The sequence below is a fragment of the Macrobrachium nipponense genome, chromosome 31 (genome assembly GCF_015104395.2).
Source record: "Macrobrachium nipponense isolate FS-2020 chromosome 31, ASM1510439v2, whole genome shotgun sequence".
Lineage (NCBI taxonomy): Eukaryota > Metazoa > Arthropoda > Malacostraca > Decapoda > Palaemonidae > Macrobrachium > Macrobrachium nipponense.
This window is the reverse complement of record NC_061093.1, coordinates 22,590,841-22,610,911: the sequence shown is the minus strand read 5'-3', so window position 1 is coordinate 22,610,911 and position 20,071 is coordinate 22,590,841. Positions and strand designations below refer to the sequence as shown.

The 20,071-nt window shown below is 42.8% G+C and overlaps 1 pseudogene; it reads left to right on the top strand.

Annotated features, from left to right (window-relative positions):
- Positions 1 to 20,071, top strand: part of LOC135206785 (uncharacterized) — a 60,686-nt pseudogene that overhangs the window by 1,690 nt on the left and 38,925 nt on the right.

Sequence of the window (20,071 nt, the reverse complement as noted above, 5' to 3'; positions counted from 1 at the left end):
CCTTTCATTATTCCTTTTTATTATATATATTATGATTTTCTTCATAATTCTTATATCATTATACCTAATTCTTAATTCACTAACTTGTCGATGTTTAGTGATGCAATTTGGGAAACAATACTTTTCTGCGGTTGAACTGAGGTGTAATGAAAATTATAACTTTCGAAAGACGTATCCCTAGAGTGACCAGACATCCCCCTGCAAATGTACTAATGTCCCCTTTTATTGAATTTGCCTGTCATCTGTCCCCCATTGCATATGCAAATTGTAATAAACAGTTAATTGTTCAAAGATAAGAGTTAAAATATTTTTTCTTGAAACCTCTAAGGCTCTTTCAGAAGCATATTGGTCAAATATAAATGTTTTTTTTTTTGTATATCATATATATATATATATATATATATATATATATAGGTATGATATATATATATATATATACACATACACACACACATATATATATAATATATATATATATTAATATATATATATATATATATATATATATATATATATATATATATATATATATATATATATATATATATAGATATATATATATTATATATATATATATATATATATATATATATATATATATATATATATATATATATATATATATCTATATATATATTATATATATATATATATATATATATATATATATATATATACATATACATATGTACATACATACATACATATCCCATATACATATACATACAGTGATCCCCTGTATTCACGGGGGATGTGTACCAGACACCCCAGTGAATAGTTAAAACCCGCGAATAGTTAGAAACCCGACTAAAAATGCTTATAACTGCCTATCTTGAAAGTTCAGATACCAAATAACATCCTACTTCAAATATACCTAAAATTAATTACTTAACTTACTACTGTATTAATCTTTGAGGTTATATTATTAATATAATTCCAAAGTCATCTTAACCAAAAATTCTACATTAAAAATAAAAATATACCTACATTCAATAACAGAGAGAGAGAGAGAGAAGAGAGAGAGAGAGAGAGAGAGAGAGAGATGAGAGAGAGAGAGAGACACATGAATGGCAACATTATATATCTGACCATCAAGAGAAAAGATAATGAATTATTCCTGAGAGAGAGAAAGCATTATCCTTATTTAAAAGTGAAATGGATAGATTATTGTATTTCTTTAAATACTATCACATATGAATTTCTAAATTAGTAATATTATTAATATTATTATGTGAAAATATTATAATAAACATATACACATGTACCATAGAAATTCTCTCATCTCAGGAAAAGAGAGAGAGAGAGAGAGAGAGAGGAGAGAGAGAGAGAGAGAGAGAGAGAGAGAGAGAGAGAGAGAGAGAGAGAGAGTTATCATTATTTTGAAAGAGTGAAATTGAAAAGATTATTGTAGTATTTCTGTAAAATACTATCACATATGATTTTTGTAATTACAGTTATTATTACAATTATTATTATCATTTGAAAATATTAATAAACTATAAAATACATGTACTATAAAAAATCTCAAATCTCAGGGGAGAGAGAGAGAGAGAGAGAGAGAGAGAGAACACTCCCTCCCCTCCCCTCCCCTCCCCTCCCCTCCCCTCCCCTGCCCCTCCCCTCCCCTCCCCTCCCCTCCCCTCTCCCTTCCCCTCCCCTCCCCTCCTGTCACATTATGTGATATATTTGACAGCTTTTGGACCTCAGTTTGGTACCTGGAGTTTGAAAGAAAGATGTGTGAAGACTGGGATTTCCTTCATTCTTACATAATTTTATTAATTTATAAACTAAAATCTTACAAATTCACTATAGAGAGCAGCTCAGGACGAGAGTAACTGTTGACTAGCTTAAGTCGAGAATAACAACAACATAGTGAAATTTGTATTTTAAATATTTTTATGGTGAGAAGAAATGAAACATCGATAGTGATAAGATATTCTCTTGTATACTCACAGTTTAGTAAATCACAGAAAGAATAAGAATATGGCAACAAATGTCGGGGACCATCTTGTTCTTTTATTCTTTTATTATTATTATGACACTTATCATTTGTATGACTGCAGTGTTCAGAGAAGTTGATTAAGTTCTACCAAAACAATAACGAAGTTCAAATTGAATATTAATGTTTTCCTTAATGTTATTAATATTGTAATTACACTACTACTATTAACATTTCTAAAAGGTTAACGAATGACAAAGGTTGCTGTGAAGCAATGTAACTCAATGTTTACATTTTGTTGCTGGCCACTCAAGTACAAGTTGATGCCAATGATGTGGAATTATTCCATGAATAGGCTGTATATTATGAAGATATGCCAGTAATATATAAGGTGAGAATGGTTTTATTGTTTTTATTGTCAATTAATATCATAATGTGAATATGATCATGCATGTTGCTGGTTATTGGACCACAGAGAAGGCTTAGCCTACCACGGACAAGCCCGTGATGCTGCGATTCATACCAGCGATGTAGATTGAGAAGTGGTCCAAGGAAAAACCCGTGGATAACTGATCCCGTGATTGCTGACCCGCGACTAAGGGAGGCCATACTGTATAGATATCTAGGGTTATGCCTAGGCATAGTCTATACATACTTGTTAATTTTTATGGGTATCCCCCTTTCACATCTGAAGTAAATGGTCACCCTACCTATCCCTCAGGAGAGGTTGGAATATAGACGTTCCCTATATGAACTCTTGAGAGACTGAGAGTTTCCAGCTGTGTGACTGGATTATCAACTCCCAATCAGGAGCATCGTAAGGAACGGCGCTGGGCATGGGATGCATGGGTGATGTTAATCTATTATTGCAAAGTCCACCTAACCTTGCAGCTAAGCCCCACCCACTAACTACATCATCACCATTCCTTGAAGCTGATTGGTTGGCAATAGGTAGTTTAAAAAATTTGGTTAATCCATGGTTTTTTTCATGTTCAATAATTTGTTCCTACATGATATACAAACCCTCGCTCCTTTATATTGTGAATTACTTTCAGCGTGGGCTGGAATACAGCCATTAAATTCTTGAACAAGGTGGTTAGGCAGTAACTACCTTCTGGTAGGGCGGTAGGCCCGCCTGCCCATATGTAAACACTGCTTTCGGCCATCATCCAATGAAGACGTATGTTTGTGAGTTCTTGCTGACTAGCCGTCAATTACGGTTTTCCCAGTGGGATCTTTCTTTTATTATTTTGAATGAATATACTGTATACATTGTGTTTGATGTTAATAATTAATTAACATGACACATTTTTAATCAATTTGTAGTATTTGTTCCTACACAATATACAAACCCTCAGTCCTTTATATAAGGAATTACTTTCTGCGTAGGCTGGAATACGCCTGTTAAATTCTTGAACAAAGTGGTTAGGTAGTAACTACCGTCTGGTAGGTGAGTAGGCCCGCCTGCCTGGATGTAGTAAACATTCCACTTTGCTTTTGGCTGTCCCCAGGGTCAAGCGTGTCGGGAGCCATAGAAATGCAAACTTTCGGTTAGAACTTCTGCTGCTATCTAGATTGTGCTGCCTCCAAGACTAGTTCTTTGTGTCGGCCGCTTGTTTGTGAGCTTCCCAGGTTGTGCATGCAAATCTGTGGATTTGCATGCATCCAGAGTCATTAACACTGAGTGCACTCACCTTCATGACTCGGGCACAAAGTGGACGAAAGGGTTACACTCAGGTGACTCACACCTTGCCAGCAATCACTTTTGCGGTGACTGCTTAGTTCTCGTGAGACTGTACATGCGGTGAGACTGGTAGAAGGTTCCTCGTTCAGTCCTCACGAGAGGTTTTGACCTTAGATGGGACTGGAACGCATTGGGAGGATGGTTCCAGCTCTTGCCAGTTAGTTGCACAATCAACTCCACACGGCCACAGTCACGTTCATAGTGACTGACCGGTCTCTGTGGTGGCGAGCGTTTCTCCTGGTGTGCGAGAGTTTTGTAACCCTCCTTGGGAAAGCATTTCTCCAGGGCAAGAGTGCTCTCCTAGACTTGCGTCGAGGCCATCACCACAGGGTGATGGCTGCCTGCGACTCGCTTCTCCTGCTAGGTATGCTAGCAAGGCGAGCGAGAGTGTCTAATCTTCCTCACTTATTCTCTCTACTTCCTCTGGCTACACCAGGAGGGGCGAGGTGAATAGGAGGGATCGTGCAGACTGCTCTCTCCAGGATTCAGTGTTGGGGCCCTATGTTCCTAAAGGGCTTAAGGCTCCCACTGGACGTATGTCCACGTTGTTTAGGAAGGATCTTCTGTCAGTGATAGAGAAACTTCTCACTGTCTTGACACCTGGTGTTTCGAACTGTGTGGAGACTATGTTTTCCCTGGCGCTTTCTGTCCTTTGGCGGATTCCAATTTGAAGTCCCCTGTGGGGTCTTGTGTTTTGGGAGCCTCGTGTGCTTATTCTGTGGAATTACACTAAAAATCCAGTCCTAAATATGATCGCATATAGGACTGGTTTTTATGCCTGTTCCTCCTCGATTACTATGGGAGTTGTAAGAAGGACCCCTCCCAATGATCTTTTGAATTCTTTGATGCTCGCTTGAAATCTCTGAAATTTCTGGCACTCTGAGTGTTCTGGTCTTAAATGATCTGTAAACACTCGGGTGAGAGGAGATTCCCCATTATGTAATTGTTACAATAATTGGGATTTTCACTGAGCACTTGTGTTACTTGGAATTTCTGTCATTCTCTGAGTGTTTTGCTTTTCTGTGAGTTCCAAACACTGGCGAGACGGAAATTTCCAATGATTAATATTACAAGAACCGGGAGTCTCATCGAACGATTGAATTCCTTAGGATTTCTGGCGTTCTCCGAGTGTTTTTGGTTTTCTATGATTTCCAAACACTCAGGCCAGATGGGCATTCCCCCAATAATTGTTGTTATAAGAATCTGGAGTCTCGCCAAGCGCCTGAATGCCTTGGTTTTGCTGGTACCACTCTCCAAGTGCTTGGCTTCATCATGTTGCCGAGCACCCCAGGGCAAAGAAAGGTTTGCCTGTTTATTGTCTTACAAGTTGGAATTCTTGCCGAACGCAGGAATTCTTACGAATTCTAGCGCTCGCTACCATGAGCGTCTGAATAGCAAGACGAGCCTTTACCAGTACAGATAAGTTGCTCTTCAGTCTGGTTTGGGTTTATGCAAATCTTGGTATTGCATGCCAACACCTTCTAGGGAAATGGTCAAGTACCGTCCTTGTGTATTGGATCTTAGGATCCAAACAGGTAGGACAGCAGACATGGGATCCCTTTTTATCTTCTTCTTGGAGCTTTGACCTTGAAGGAGACCAGTTAATTGGGAAAAAGTTATAGTTCTTTGCTGATGATTACCACTCAATTATGTGGTGGTCTGCACAGCTCGGCCAGCTAACTCTGCTGCCAAGCCGAGTGCTCGGCTGTACCGAATGAACTCTCTGCTCTTGATCAGTGAGGTTCTTTGCCATGGCATAGCACCCTCCTTTCCTCTATTACAGCGTTTCACAGGAGTCATTGTCTTCATCGTCTGTCTCCTTACCTCCCTTTTCAAAGGCTTCCGGGCCTGAGGAGAAGAAGGTAACATCTCCAAACCCCTAAGAATTCTCGACTCTAGACTTCTAGGGTCTGCATCCTCCCCCAGGGAGGAAACAGTGTCTCTCTCATTGGTTCACCTGCTCTTCGGGAGCGGGGGGGAACCATGACACTGTCAATAACATTTAGTGTCACGGGAGCTCCAGAAGTTCAAACCCAGGTTTGTTCTCCTGTCACTGGTGTTGGTTACTCATTTCGAGGTCTGTCTGAGTGTACAACCTCCAAAGGGTTGAGTAGTCTTCTCTCCATCATGACAAGATCGCAGGGCGAGAGAAGGGATTGAGCTGCTTTGATGACTCAGACCCACCTGTGAAAGCCAGGAATGGCTATTCTTCGGGTGCAAATGTCGATGTCGCTGTCCCTTGGGACAAGGCATTTGGGGGAGCTGCGAGAAGTTTTTTGCGTAGTTTTCTTTGTGAGATTTGATCACAGGTGGGTAGATCTGTAACAAGATGGGGCAAATTCTCGCCAAGTTTTGCCAATATTTAACTCCGTTCAACTTTCGCTCTCATTCACGTGAACAAAACAGTTGTAGAAAAAGAATGCTTCATTTGGCAGACTGAGAACACTGCAATTCAAAGAAGACCAGGTAAGAACAGTTAATCCTCTTTTTTGTTTTTTCCACTACTTTCTGGGTTACACCGGAATGAGCAAGGGAATAAGAGGAACTCACGGGATATACTCCCCAGAGTTTCGAATACGAGAGACTATGTTTCTGGTTCAATTTTAGGATTTCTCCAAACATACATTCATTCTGTTCAGGATGGATGAGCACTGAGAAGTTTGAACACCACCTCTCTGGTGCTCCTGTTTTGGGAACAACCAGTTCGGCATGAACTACTCTTTGGTGTCTTGATATCACTGTAGAAACCTCCCTTCGGGACAGCTTCACCTTTGCTTTCTTCATTAGAGAATGAAGGAGGTCTACTTTCAGTCTTTATTCTTGTCTCTTGAATGAAGAAGAATTCGACTGGCGCTCGATTAAGAGGAACTTACGAATATACGTACTAGTACTACGTATACTCTCCTTGCGACATGCGTCTGTTAACGGTTGCACCGTTCGAGTAAGAGGGGCATACCTTTAAGTTAGTTCTTCTGGTATGTAACTTCTCTTAACCTGAAACTTAGGACAGGCTTTTGAGTTGCAGGTTTCCCATGAGTTTCCTGTATTGATTTCGAGATAACTAGTGGTATTGTTTACCAACAGCACCAACCGGGTTGACATTATCACCGAACAAGAGGGTTTCTTTCCCTCATTGCCCTTAACATGCAGGTACTCAAGTGCATCTGTATTGCGCTTGATAGTTCTATAAGCTGAACGCATTCCAGTATGAATTGCACTAACAGGCAACTCATTATATGAGTTGAGTGAAGGGCAGTTTTGCCTTCTCTCTGAGATTCTGTTCATCTTAGTATTGTTTCTTCTCTGTAGAGGGTTAAACTACTAATTTGATTTCTTCTCTGCCCAGCCATCACAGACTTGGGTTTCTGGTTGGCTTGGAATTCTCACATAAGGTTCATGTCTTGTGCTACACATTTGCCACTGCGAGAATTTTCAGATAGAGGTATGCTCATTATTCTCTTTCTGTTTACCCCACATTATATAACAGAAGTCTGTAGTATCTGCTCCATATCACTGAATAATTGGCTGCTGCGATGACTCAGAATGATTTTCTTCAGACAATTTGAGTTTTGTCCTCTGGTACTATACATTTATCTAATTCGTAAGGTGTTCAGTTATTCTTTGTTCATCTCAAATTGAAAATGAATAATGTAAGAATTTGAATGTTCCCCACCCTACTGGCTCTGCTTCCAGGGTAAATAGAAGAGTTCCTCCTTGATTCAACCCATGAGAAGTGGTTCTTCAGGCAGTACAATTCCTGTTTTCACAACTAAAGAGCTGCCGCCTTTACTGCAAGCACAGACTTTCTTGCAGAGTAGTGATAAAATAGTGGAAATACTTCTTCAGTCCTGATGTAACATGCCAATGATTAGAGCCGTCTTCACTGGTTGGTGTTAGCGAGAGTTTGCTTCTCTCTGATTTAAGGGGGCCGGCTGGCTAATGCCCTTTTTTAAGGACAGGACTTTGATATTCATAACCACTTAATAAGGTGACTTGGGACATCTCCAAACCGTATATGATTTTCGCCTCTGACCTTCGGTTTTGTGACGCTAGGGCGATTTATCCCGAAAATAACCATTTTTAAAATTCTATCTACTCCCTTGATATTTAATATTAAGACCTGGGATTACTACCATATATAGACCTGATGTAGACCTCCAATCGAATGAGGAGTTTTTTTTCTAAAAGTCATTTTTTTGCTAGATATGAATTTTTCAATATGGTAAAAAAATAAACCCTATAAATCAGGAGAAAAAAATTTATAAAAAAATACGAAACAAAAATTGGAAAAAAGGGCTCTATTTGATTGTTTCTATAATGTCTTTCTGAGTTATATACCAAATTCCAATGTTATAGCTTTAAAACTAAGTGAGAAGATAGATTTTGAAGGTCAATAAGTATAGTTTTGAGATGGCGTTCAAAGTTTTCCTTCATATTTCTACAAAGACAATGTTAATAAATAATGATTATTATGAATGTATATTTCTTTTTTATGTATTAATAAACCAAAACTATTTTATTTATCATAATTTAATCATAAATGATGATCCCTTTGCTCATATATCGCAGCCTGGGGCACTGCTTGAGGCAAGATGGGGCACTCCTTCCTACGCAATTCTCTCTCTCCCCTTCACTAACTCGGCTTATTACAGCGAATTTTCTTCTTCTGTATGTTAGCGAGATGTTTTCCTTGTATTTTCCTCTTTGGCATGATGAAATTCTTGCCCGAAACAAAGATAAACAAACGTAAATGCAAGAGAATGTCAAGAGGTGAAACTCGAAGGCGTACTCTTTTTTTTTTTTACAAAGACAATTTAATAAATCATGATTATTATGAATTTCATATTCCATTTTGGGTATTAAAAAACCAAAACTTTGTTATTTATCATAAATGAAGATCTCTTTGCTCAAAGATCGTAGCCTTGGGCACAGTGTGACGTGTGCTGTCAAGCAAGATGGGGGCGTTACTAAGGCAACAACCCCTTACTTCGCAACCCTCCCCTCTCTCTTCACTAACTACGCATATATTGTGATAGTATTCTGTAATAATACTTGAGCGATTTTTCTTCGTCTGTATGTTAGCGAGATGTTTTCCTTGTCTTTTCCTCATTGGCATGGTGAAATTCTTGCCGAACAAAACCCATACATAAACATATGTAAAAGCGGGCGAATTTCAGAGGTGAAATGGAACGTGTAGATTACTTGAAGTCTGTGATCGCACTAAATCAGGACTGGACTTGGTAGCTGAGCCTGAAGTCTCGTTCTCGGCTCGGGGAATGTCTACAGATGCCATTTCTCCCAATTTCTTTGACAATAATTATCAAAATTTACGATAATAGAAGAAATATTGCATTTTCTTGTACGGATCAATGTTACGTTAACTAATTACCCTGTAACTACGAAAGTAAGAGGAATTTTGACGAAATATTTATAAACTATTCTCAATTGCCATATGAAGCTCCATGAATTTTTTCATGACTGCATTTTTCGTCCTATACCACCATATACAGGGTTCCAGCCAGCCCCCTTAACTGTGAAGACATAGGCCCACATTCGCCTAGTCATTCACTAAAGTAGTATGTTTCTATCTTAGTTGATATTCAACTACTGATGAGAAACTTCTCTTCTTGCCATCACAGAGGCCTGCCTCAGTCTCTAGAGGGCACTTGACTCATCTAGCGTGCACATACATAGTGGGAATCATCAGACAGAGTTTTGTTTTCCAAGACTGCAATCTTGTCTCTCTCGAGCATTGGTGAAGAAGATAGATGATTTGCATGGTTCATTCTCAACATTACTCTTCAAAAGGCGGGTGTCATGTCGTGATTCCATCAAAGATGAGCAGTAATTTGGCATCTTTTCATGAGTTCGAATCCTTCATGATCTCCTGCGTATTGGACTTTGTATTTTTTTATCCAGATCAATCATTACTTTGTCCTATTGGTGTGTTGTACCTACGGAGGATCAACATTTATTATTGAATGTTAATTCCTTTCTCCACTGCTGACTCCCAATGCAGAAGTATTTAACGACACGTCTTCCTTCAAGTCCTACTAGATTGTGAGGAAATCCTCTGCAGAGGGGCTATGTCAAATGTATGCGCACTCATAGAGTGAAGAGTCCCAGTAGCTTGGTACTTTTATGACACATCGAAGAATATGTTGGACTGGAAGATAGATGCAGTCTCATTATGACCACATTTATATCTTTGTTCCTTTGGGTAGGCCCACAGGGCCTTGAAACTCCTTTTTCCTTGGGCCGAGGTGGTGGATGCTCAACAAGTTCGTTTGCTTACCCGGCTCCTTCAAGAGGACAAGTGGCATCTCCTTAGGGTGGGTGGCGTCTCTAGAAGATGAGAAGGATAAGGGAAAATGCGAGAGTGACTAGCCTCTCCCCCTTCCCCTTCCTTGTCCATCTACTCCTCTTTCTTAGGGTAGAGGATAGGACTCGAACTTAAACTTGCTGGTTGGGAGTTTTAACGAGGTAAGCCTGCACATCGAGTTTCCTTTCTATTTTCCTATGAGAATCATAGAAGTAATTCCACTCCTCCCTCTAGTAAGGGGAGGAAGGAGACTGGCAATAATGCAAACCCTTCCCAGAACTTTGCATTAATACCTCCAACACTAAATATTCTTCCCAGCCCATTTTTTGGGGTGAGTTATGAGTCCTCACTCATATTGAAAAGGCCCAGAAGTCTGACTCTTGATCATGCAGCTCTTATACTCAGATCAAGTTGTCAGAGGCAGTGCACTCCTCCATGCTTTTATGACCAAGAGGAATAGCCCAGGTGAGCTGAACTCCAGTCATTTTCATCCCACCAATCAGTGAGTCTCCTAATGTAAAGGACCAAGGGTTTGTATGTTGTTTAGAAACAAATCACAATCTTTTAAAAGTAAATTGTATTTTTCCTAACTAGACAGACCTGAGGTCCTTTACAGTAATGCCCACCTCATGCCACCCTTAATCTGAAACCTGGGCTGAAAGGGGGGAAAGTAGAGTGTTTACATCCAGGCAGGGGGAGGGGGTCTTCAGTGTTTTCCCACCCCCCATATTCACGGGGATAAGTACCAGACCCCCCCATCCCTTGCGAAAGCTAGAACCTGTGAGTAGTTGAAACCCCTATAAAAATGAGTAAAACTGCTTATTTGTAAGTTAAACCTGAAGAAAAACCCACTAAAAAAACTTAAAAAATGGTTATACCAGGTTTTTTGTTCATGAAACTTACTTGGCAGATATATATATAGCTGTATTCTCCGAAGGCCCGACAGAATTTCAAAACTCGCGGCACACGCAGTGGGCGGCCAGGTGGTAGTACCCATTCCCGCCGCTGGGAGGCGGATATCAGGAACCATTCCCATTTTCTATTCATATTTTTTTCTGTCGCCGGTCGGTAAACACCTGTTTACAGACCTCCGCCCAGGATTTTTGGATTTAACTCGTTATAAGTATCTGGATTGACTTTTGGTTTTGACTCTGGATTGTTGGATTGGCATACGCGATAGTGGACTGTTTTTGGATTTTGGATTGGCTTTTGTATGAACGTGATGTCGGGATCAAGTTCAGTGAGCTTCAGAGTGTGTGTGAGGAGTGATTGCAAGGTGAGGCTACCGAAATCATCGGTAGACCCCCACACAGTATGTATGGGGTGTAGGGGGCATGTTTGTTTGCTAGTTGATCGTTGCATTGAATGCAAAAGTTTGACTGAGGATGAATGGAAGGTGTATGAATCCTATCGGCGTAAGCTAGAACGCGATAGGATCAGGAGGTCTTCCTCTAAAGCGGTTCTACGAAAGGTAAGGGAAGTAACATTTCGCCTATATTAACACCAGTAGAATTTGCTTCACCTAATCCTGTGTTGTTGCCTGAGGGCCCTAGTTCTGTGTCTGGAGAAGGTAATGCCCTTTCTCTGATTCTAGAGTCATTGCGCACTCTAGAGTCCAAAGTGTTGGCCCTTGAAAACGGCTCGACTAAAGTGTGTGATCGTGCCCCTAGTGTTGTTGAGGGTGGGGGCGTCAGATCGGCCCCATAATGCCTCTAGTCTAGACCTCTGTCGGACTCCCAGACCTCAGGGACGTGGGATGTCGAAAGCCGCAAGAGGGTTACGGGGGCTCCCCACCGATCTGGCGTCCCTTCGGCAGGACCTGTTGCTACTTCCCAGGCTGCCAAGGAGCGTGCTCAGGCTCGCATCCTAAAGGACTGTTTTTCGTCCTCCGAGGCGCCCTCCCCGCGCAAGGGGTGGTTGGAGCGCTCGGAGTGACTCCAGTCCGTTTGAAAAGGAAAACGGACTTTTCCATTAGGGGAGGACGCTTTACGTACCCCTCTCTCCGCTCTCGTTGCGGTCGTCGCCCTGCGTCGTATGACGCGTCCTCCTCGGAAGAGAGGTAGGACGTCGTCCGAGGACGACGCTGAGAAGCGCTTCTCGCGCGCCTCGGAGAGGCAGGTTGCTGTTCCTGTGAGAAGGAAGGAGGCGTCCCCCCGCCCCTCGTCTTCTCGCAGGCGCAGCCCTTCACCTCCTCTCGGTTCTTCACCTACGAAGAGTTTTCTTGCGTCGCTCCAAGACCAATTGTCGACCTTAATGGCTCGGAAGACTCGCCCAGCAGCAGTTGAGCCTAAGCGGCGGAAGGACGCTAGACTGCCTGTCAAGAGGACGAGGCAGTCTCCTTCTCTGTCTCCTCGTTCGTCGCTGTCTCCACCCGCGCGTCAGGACGCCTTGGAGGACGCTCGACAGGACGCCTTGGAGGACGCGTTTGAAGACGCTCGGCAGGACGCTCGTCGGGTGGCTTTGTTTGACGCTTTGCCTGTGGAGAAGGCTTTTGAGAGCGCTCAGAAGGACGCTTTGAAAGCGAAAGCTGGACGCTTGAGCGTCAAGCGTAAGGACGCTCCTCGAGAGAGACTTAGAGTTTCCTCTCTGGACGCGCAGCGAGGTCAGGAAGCTCTTCGTGGTTCGAGCTCTAAAGATCGACAGAAGGTCAGTCGCTTTGAAGAGGCGGATGTTAGTCTTCCTCGGAAGCCTTTGTTGAAGGCTAGACCCGCGGGGCGCACGCCCTCTCCAGAGGTCCTATCTCCTTTGCCTCTTCGGGAGGAAGGAAGAACATAGTAGTCCGGCTGACTCTGTAGAGGAAGAACAGCCGTCAGCTTCGTCGGTTTCCGACTACAAGTGCTGGTACGACTTTTACGTTCCTTGTTTGGGGAAAAGTTCCAGCCTGCAGCTCCTAAGTCTCCGCCCTCTCAGTTTTCCTCTTCGAAGTCGGGCAAGGTTTCGGAAGTGGTGGAGATGAAGACTTCCTTATCCACTAAGAAAGCATTCAAGAAATTGCAGGACTTGGATGGAACGTCGGAAGGAATCAGGGCAAGTCGACTTTCGCCCTTCCTCCTTCAAGGCTGAGTGGGAGAGGCGGCATTTGGTATGAGACCAAATCGGAAGTGGGAATTAAGATCCCGTCCTCTTCCCAAGGGGACTTTGCTAGTCTGGTAGAACGCCCAGAAGAGATCCCTTTTGTCGTCCGCGAAGATTTCTTGGACACCCACGGAGATAGACCATCACATGAAAGGTCTGTTAAAAGACTATGGAAGTCTTTAACTTCCTAGACTGGTGGTTTCTAGGAGCCCTGGATCTTCAATCTAGGAGTCCTGATTCTTTGAGTCTGGGGGAGCTGTCCAATGTGTTGTCATGCATGGACAAGGCCGTCAGGGATGGTTCGGAAGAGTTAGTGTCATCATTTCGCACTGCTTTCCTCAAGAAGAGAGCGCTATTATGCAATTTCACAGCGAAGTCTGTTTCTGCATCGCAGAAAGCAGAACTTCTCTTTGCACCTCTTTCGAGCCATCTCTTCCCCCAGGCTATGGTAAGGGACCTGGCAGTGAGCCTACAAGAGAAGGCTACCCAGGATCTCTTGGCCCAGTCTTCTAGACGTCCTGCAGTCCCTATCACGTCGTCGTCGGGACGACCTCCTAGGAAGGTTAAACCCTTTCGGAGCGCTCCTCCCTCGAGAGCTGCTCTCGAGGGAGAGGACTTGCAAGAGGAAGAGGTTCCTTCAAACCTAAAACCTCTAAATGAAAAGAAAGTCCTTCAGATGCCTGTCGGAGCCAGGCTAAAGTTCTTTGCGGGAGCGTGGAGAGAGAGAGATACAGATGCGTGGTCCCTCAAGATAGTAGAACAGGGGTACAAGATCCCCTTTGTAGACCCGCCTCCTCTTTCAACGACTCCCAGAGATCTTTCCCCGTGTATCAAGGGGAGAAACAGCAGGTTCTTTTAGATCTTTTGGAACAAATGATCTCGAAAAGAGCGGTGGAGCAGGTCCTAGACCTGGGGTCACCAGGATACTACAACAGACTTTTCCTGGTACCAAAACAGTCGTCGGGGTGGCGTCCAGTCTTGGACGTAAGCAGCTTGAATCTTTTCGTAGAAAAGAAAAAATTCAAGATGGAAACACCTCAGTCGGTTCTAGGAGCCTTAAGACCGGGCGACTGGATGGTGTCCTTGACCTACAGGACGCATACTTTCACGTGCCCTATCCACCCTCTTTCAAGGAAGTTTCTGAGGTTTATGCTAAGGACAAAGTTTGGCAATTCCGAGCCCTTTGTTTCGGTTTAAAAGCACGGCTCCGATGGTATTTACCATGCTCATGGAAGAACGTAGCGAGATGGATACATTCTGCAGGAATAAGAGTGTCCCTGTATCTCGACGATTGGCTTATCAGAGCATCGTCAGAAGAAAGGTGTCTGAAGGACCTTCACTTCACGTTGGCCTTGGCGAAGTCCCTGGGACTTCTAGTCAACCTCGAAAAGTCGCATCTGACCCAACACAGTCCATCGTGTATCTGGGGATTCAGATGGATTCAGTGGCTTTTCGAGCGTTTCCGTCCCAGGAACGACAGCTGCAAGGCTTAGAGAAAGTCTCGGCATTCCTGGGGAAGGAAGCTTGCTCGGACGAGGGAATGGATGAGTCTGCTGGGAACCATTTCCTCGCTGGAAAAGTTTGTTTCCCTGGGAAGACTACACCTCAGACCTCTCCAGTTTTTCTTAGCAGACGCATGGAGAGTCAGAGAGGATCTGGATGCGACCCTTTTCATCACCGAATCGGTGAAGAACCATCTAAGATGGTGGTTGGATCCTCGGAAGTTTCAAGAGGGGTTGTCCCTAAGCTTCTGAGCCCAGACCTAGTGTTGTTTTCCGACGCTTTCGGTGTCGGGATGGGGAGCAACACTGGGAGGGGAGGAAGTGTCAGGCACCTGGAAGGGGGAACAGGTGTCCTGGCACATCAATGTAAAGGAACTAGCGGCGTTTTTCTGGCGCTACAGTTCTTCCAACAAAAGGTTGCAGAGAAAGTAGTCCAAGTCAACTCGGACAACACCACAGCCCATGGCGTACCTAAAGAAGCAGGGAGGTACACACTCCCGTCCTCTGTTTTATTTAGCGAGGGAGATTCTGCTGTGGGCAGATGCGAGACGGATAAGGATCCTGACGAGATTATCGCGGGAGTCCAGAACGTCAGAGCAGACCTTCTCAGCCGACAAGATCAGATCCTGCCGACGGAATGGGACGTTGCACCAGGACGTCTGTCGAGAGCTCTGGAGACTGTGGGGGTGTCCGTTAGTCGACCTCTTCGCGACGTCGAGAACAAAGAGGTTGCCTCTTTATTGCTCTCTGTGTTTTTTTGGATCCGGGAGCAGTCGCGATAGACGCACTGCTCTGGGACTGGACGAAACCGGACTTATATGCCTTCCCGCCATTCAAGATCATGGGGGAAGTAGTAAGGAAGTTCGCGGCATCGGAGGGGACGAGGTTGACCCTGATCGCCCGATGTGGCCCGCGAAAGAATGGTTCACAGAGGTAATGTCATTCATCATAGACTTTCCGAGACATTGCCCTGGAGGAAAGATCTACTCAGACAGCCCCACTTCGCAAGATATCACCAAAAACCTCTCCGCTCTGGGTCTGACTGCGTTCAGACTATCGAAAAGCTGGCCAGAGCGAGAGGTTTTTTCTAAAGCAGCTGCAAAGGCGATCGCCAATGCTAGGAGATCGTCCTCGAGAGCTGTTTACCAAGTCCGAAGTGGGCTTCCTTCAGGGCATGGTGTAGAAAGGAGGGAATTTCCTCTTCCTCTACCTCTGTGAGCCAGATAGCCGATTTCCTGCTATTTTTAAGAAATGTGCAGAAACTGGCCCAGGTCCCGACCATCAAGGGATATAAGAGCATGCTGTCGGCAGTTCTTCCAGACACAGAGGACTACGACCTGTCTGATAACAGGGGATCTTCACGATCTCCCTGAGATCATTTGAGACTTCCAAGATACCTCAGGCGAGGCCTCCTTCTTGGAACCTGGACTTAGTCCTTAGACTGTTAATGTCGAGTCCTTTCGAACCTTTACATGAAGCGTCTCTTAGGAACTTGACTAAGAAGGCTCTTTTCCTAACTGCTCTGGCGACGGCGAAGAGAGTTAGCGAAATTCAGGCCATTTGTAAGAGAGTGGGCTTCAGGGGGACAATGCTGTCTGCTCTTTGAGTCCCACTTTCTTAGCAAAGAATGAAAACCCCGTCGAACCCTTGGCCAAGGAGCTTTGAAATCAATGGGTATGACAAGCCTTGTGGGCCAAGAACCGGAGAGAGTCCTGTGCCCTGTCAGGGCTCTAAAGTTTTATGTCCACAAGACTAAAGAAGTAAGAGGTCCCTCAGATAATCTCTGGTGTTCGGTTAAACGACCCGATATACCGTTATCCAAGAACGCTTTGGCGTTCTTTCTGAGGGACGTCATTAAAGAGGCTCATTCGTCTTCCACACAGATCGATTTGAGCCTCTTGCGAGTGCAAAAGCTCACGAGGTCAGAGCTGTTGCAACCTCGCTTGCCTTCCAAAGGAACATGTCGATCAAGGACATCCTTGACGCCACCTTTTGGAGGAGCAATTCAGTATTCGCCCTCACACTACTTGAGAGATGTGAGAACGATATACGAGGACTGTTGTTCTCTTGGGCCATACGTTTCTGCAGACACAGTCTTGGGGGCTGAAGGTAGCTCTCTCCCTATCCCTTAGTTAGGTTTAGGTTAGGTTTTAGTTGTTGTGTTTTTTGGTTGTGGTGAGGCTTTGGTGAAGACCTCCCATCTTTTAGCTTAGTGTTCAGGGGGTCTTTGTTAGTTGGTCAGGTGGTGGTCAGTTGCTTCGTTGCCCATCATTTGTATGGCTCTATGCTCTTGTCACATTGAGGTCACGTCCCCGTTGACAGAGCATTCAGAGCGCACCAGCCACTACAGGTCTCCACCTGGCTGGCAACTCTGATTAAGCACAAGCAGGCTGTAGTGACAGTAATCACAGAGTCTACTTTGCTAACAGGTGAGGAACCAAGGTGTATATCATCTACTTAATTTAAGTTTCCTACAAATCCTATTCTGTCTCTTCCCACCATCCGAAGGTGGGATTCAGCTATATATATCTGCCAAGTAAGTTTCATGAACAAAATGTTAATTGTTATAATACAATTAAGTTTGTTCATACTTACCTGGCAGATATATTATAATTAAGTGCCACCCACCTCCCCTCAGGAGACAGTGGCACTGATAAAAATATGAATAGAAAAATGGGAATGGTTCCTGATATCCGCCTCCCAGCGGCGGGAATGGGTACTACCACCTGGCCGCCCACTGCGTGTGCCGCGAGTTTTGAAATTCTGTCGGCCTTCGGAGAATACAGCTATATATATATCTGCCAGGTAAGTATGAACAAACTTAATTGTATTATAACAATAACATTTTTAATAGTTTTGTCTCAAAGAGTGCATTTAGATGAAATTGATAAAAAAAAAAAAAAACGAAAAAAAAACAATTTGTGGATATTTGTCATAGAAAAATACCACAAATAGGTAAAATTTCTGCAAATAATGAGGGTATGTGTTCCCGAGAGAAATCCATGAATACGTTGAGCTTTGAATCTGGAGGGTTCACTGCACCTGCCTACCAGATGGTAGTTACTGCCTAATCACCTCGTTCAAGAATTTAACAGCCGTGTTCCAGCACTGTAAAGTAATTCCTAATGTAAGGACCTCAGGTTTGTATAGTTAGGAAAAATACAATTTACTTTAAAAATTTGTGATTTCTCAACATGATCAAAGGATAATTATCTTTATGTGGCTGTCGTTTACAAAAGCTAACAATCCAGGGGATGAGGTTGGCAAGTGGAAAATATTAGCTACATACAGAATTCACTTATATACCAATTTGTTTATGATCATTGAAATTTTGATGAAACAAAACAAAATACTGTTATGTGATTCTTCCAGGTATGGCTTCTTCAGGCAATGAGCAACAGTTGCGTTTCAGGTGGAATGACCACATGCAGCACATATCTAAAGTAAGTGAGTTTAGTATTATAAAGAACTACTAAATAGGTTCATAAGCAACTACAGAATACATATACTAGGTGCTTCTCGAAATATGAAACAGTTTTAAAGATAAAATTTATATACACCTACTTTTTGTGCCCCAAAATTTGATATTTGGTACATATGATATGTGGTTTTTTATTTAAGTAACTTACCAAGTAAATTACATAGCTAAGGATTTCTAAGTACTGGTAGTTAAAATTTGAAAATTGCTGTAACGATTCTTTGATATTGGTATATATGAAATGTGGTTTTTATTTAATTAACTTACAAAGTAATTACATAGCTTAGAATTTCCCAAGTTCTGGTTGCTAAAATTTGAAAATTGCTGTAGGGAATAGGATAAATAAAGCAGCAAACTAGCTCAATTTATTTGTACAGCGCTCTTGACGTAAGAGTGGTCAGCAGTAGCTCTTAAAATTTGGATCGTTTTGCTTACCGGTTGTTAAGGATATGGGTGAAGTACCACTTGATTCTTTTTGTTATTAGCTATTGGATTTGGTCATTTAGTCAGGCATTAGAAAGACTTTTGGACTTTTCTTTGTATTTGACTTTACCTGACTATGTCTGACTCAGGAGTGACCAGTATCCAGTACTGCAACAAAGGTTGCAGGACACAGATGACTACCAAGTAGTATGATGCACATACAATATGTACTAAGTGTAGAGGCTAAAGTTGCTCTCTAGAACTAAGATGTTCCAAATGGGTTGGCTGGTATGAGAAGCAATGGATAAGGTTTGGTTTTTTTCTTCTCATTTGTCAAAATTGGAGAGGTAGGTTACATAAACCGACTGCTAGATATGAAAGATCGTTAGCCAGTCACAAATCTTTGAATACATCCTCTGATGTACTTATTATTTTATTAGTGTATCTTACCCAGTAATGTTATACAATTGTAGTTGTTCATATACGAAACAAAAATAAACCTTTTTGGTCTTAAACATTACGATAATACTAGCGCCAAGCTGGAAACCGGATAGACAATTTAAAATTAAAGCTTGTGAGACTTCATGGAAACGATTTGGCGATCTGCTAGCCAGGTCAACGCGGGGGCATGACAATTACCCAGAATGTCCTCAGTAAGCTGTGATGTCATTGCGTCTGCCATGTCGGTGTGTGACGCTGGTTGTGACGTCACAAATCTTGTAGGGAGAGACTGGGCGGCTGCTGCTGGCATCATACGAGCACCCCAGTTAGGGAGGGAAACCATAGATTCTAATATATCTTTGGTTCAAGTATTATTACTATTCGGAAATGGATAAAGGTGGCAAACTCCCAGTCAGTTATAGATCTAGACTTACCTCCCACAATAAGTAAGTCTATCCTAATTTGTTAAGACCGAAGGTTTGTTTCGTATATGAACAAATAACAAATTTTTAACCAATTTGTATTTTTCATAACTAACAAACCTGAGGTCTTAACAGGTAAAGGCCTACCTCGAACCACCCCTCTAGCAGTCTAAACTGGGTTGGAAGAGTAACTGACGGGTCACGGGACGCTGAGGGCATTCTGGGTAATACATGCCCCTTGACCTGGTTACAGATGGACAATAGTCCCATGGGATCGCACAAGTGTTAATTTTAATTCTACCGGTTTCCAGATTGGCGTTAGTATTATCCTAATGTTAAGACCTCAGGTTTGTTAGTTATGAAAAATACAAATTGGTTAAAAATTTGTCATTTTCCACCGGACCCTGGTTGGCAGCTTGAATTCCTAAATTCGCGGTTAAAAAACTTATGTCCGGTAGGTGAACAGCTTCCACCATCTACATGAAAAACACCTCAGTTTTGTTTCTCCCGTCCCAGGACTAAAATGTTGTAGGAGCACAGCTTGTTATTCCCCATCAAGTTTGACCTTGCTGCTTCACTGCGGTGAAAGTATTTTTAGGCTTTGTAGCCTGTTTTGGTTATAGATTGCATCAAATTTGTCATGGTTTTTGTCTGTGTGGATTAATTATGTCTAATTTTTGTTTATGGTTTATGCTGACTTTTCTCTCATCGAGAATTGCCAATCG